At 52.2% G+C, this 2,357-nt stretch overlaps 1 pseudogene; it reads left to right on the top strand.

The window, feature by feature from the left end:
• Positions 1-401: 401 nt before the first annotated feature.
• On the top strand, positions 402-1,257 carry LOC144713482 (transcription factor bHLH148 pseudogene; annotated as a pseudogene).
• Positions 1,258-2,357: the final 1,100 nt, after the last annotated feature.

The following is a 2,357-nucleotide window of genomic DNA, read 5'->3' as shown; positions in this document are numbered from 1 at the left end:
AGAGATGAAAGAGAGATATGAGAGAGAGAGATGAAAGAGAGATGAAAGAGAGATGTATGAAAGAGAGAGCGAGAGAGAGAGATAGAGAGAGAAAGAGAGATATGAGAGAGAGAGATGAAAGAGAGAGATGTGTGAGAGAGAGAGAGAGATGAAAAAGAGATATGAGAGAGAGAGAGAGAGATGAAAAAGAGATATGAGAGAGAGAGAGATATATGAAAGAGAGATATGAGAGAGAGAGAGAGATGAAAGAGAGAGATGTGTGAGAGAGAGAGAGAGATGAAAAAGAGATATGAGAGAGAGAGAGATGAAAGAGAGAGATGAGAGATGAAAGAGAGAGATGAGAGAGAGAGAGAGAGAGAGAGCTCTTCCCCTCCCCACACGTTTATAAACCCGGCCTGCGCACTCCTCCCAACCCCACCACGACACCTTCCCCGTCCTCTTCCCCTTCCTTCTGCCGGCCATCTCCCCCTTCCCTCCTCTCAAATATCTCTCCTCCTCCACCCCCAAATCCCCCCATCGAAGCAGAAGCCCAAGAAGAAGAAGAAGAAGAACTCGATCGATCGATCAATCAATCAATCGATCAATCGATCGACCAAGGGTCCTCGGGGCATGGAAGAGGAGGAGGCCCCGAAGGCCGGGTCCTCGGGGCGCAACCATTCGGCGGCCAAGTGGGGCTCTCCATTGCAGCAGCAGATGTACTCCTCCGCCCTCCTCCGCGCCCTCGCCCGCGCCCGCGCCGCCCTCCCCGCCCGCCCCGCCCGCCGCGCCGTCCGCGACGCCGCCGACCGCGCCCTCGCCGTCGCCGCCCGCGGCCGCACCCGCTGGAGCCGCGCCCTCCTCTCCCGCCGCCGCCCCAAACCCCGCCCACCCCCCGCCCACCCCCGCCCCCCCACCCGCCCGGCGACGGATGACGTGACCCGCAAGCTGAAGGCCCTCTCCCGTCTCGTCCCCGGCTGCCGCAAGCTCTCCTTCCCCTCTCTCCTCGCCGAGGCCTCCGACTACATCGCCGCCCTCCAGATGCAGGTCCGCGCCATGTCCGCCCTCTCCCATCTCCTCTCCTCCTCATCACCATCACCATCACCATCATCATCATCAACATCCGCATCTCCGACTCTGTAAATCGTCGATTCTTCGTCTTCTTCCCCCCCAATCTCCGGGAATTTTTTCCTCCTCTGCCTCGATCCACCTGCATTCTCCACGATGTTGGATGACGGATGACGGGACGGACGATCGGTTAGTTGTTGTGTTTATTATAAACGCTCATTGTTAGCGTTGAGGGGAGGCGGGACGGGCGACGTTACCGGAATGGGACGATGGATTAGGGGTTGAGCGTATAAACGTTGATTGTTAGGGTTGACGGGACGGATGACGTTAACGGATGAGATGAATGGTAAGTGTGGGGTTTATAAACGTTGATTGTTAGCGTTGATTGAACGGATGACGGGATGGGAGACGAATGGTAAGGGGTTAAGTTTATAACTGTTGATTGTTAGCGTTGACTGAACGGATGACGGGATGACTCTTAACGTTGACGGGATTGGAGGAAAGGTTTGGAGAGGGTATAGAACGGGACGGATGCGAAGGTAGAGTATATTAGCGGAACCCGATGGCGAGATGGGAACGGGACGGAACGTACGTTTAGAGTGACTTAGGACGGTAGGGGATTAGACGGACAACGGAACGGGAAGAAGTATGTAGTATATGATGACCGGAGGAATTGGACGGATGATGAGAGGAACGGTTTTATGGTTATTATCCGGAAAAGAACAAAGAGGATGACGATGCTGACGTGTAGGCCACGGGACGAGGGTATTTTGGTCATTCGGGAGAGTGATGGTGGGCCCGGCCAGCCACGAGTGTGTAGGCTTTTTCAGAAGGGGGGGATCTGTGGGGCCCACCGGAGAGGTGGGCCACGTGTGCCGCTGACCTGTCCCATGTGTCCTGGGACCCGTGGGGCCCACCGCACGTTCTCCCAGGATTCTCTCTCTCTCTCTCTATGTCTTTATTTATTATAATATAATATCTACGACACTCTTTATTTTTCAGGACCGGACGAAAAATACTGAATATAAAATTGGATATTGAATATTCTTCTCTTTATGGATAAATACAGTGTTTTCCGTGAGAGGGTCAACAGCTGGACACCAGTTTTAAACTGATTCATTCAATTGTTTATTTAAGTTGTAATCTTACCCAAATCTCATCTCTGGTACTGGTCAGGAGAGTCAGACATGTTCAGACCAGTAAATTACAGATAAACCATGAACATTTGAGTGTTTATGACTATCAAACATGTCATGTTTCCCAAGGTTTTTCTGGAATGATTATTGAAAGAAAGCACTCTATAATGTGATTTG

Source organism: Wolffia australiana, chromosome 1, assembly GCF_029677425.1.
Source record: "Wolffia australiana isolate 7733 chromosome 1, ASM2967742v1".
Classification (NCBI taxonomy): domain Eukaryota; kingdom Viridiplantae; phylum Streptophyta; class Magnoliopsida; order Alismatales; family Araceae; genus Wolffia; species Wolffia australiana.
This window is presented reverse-complemented; position numbering and strand designations above follow the sequence as displayed.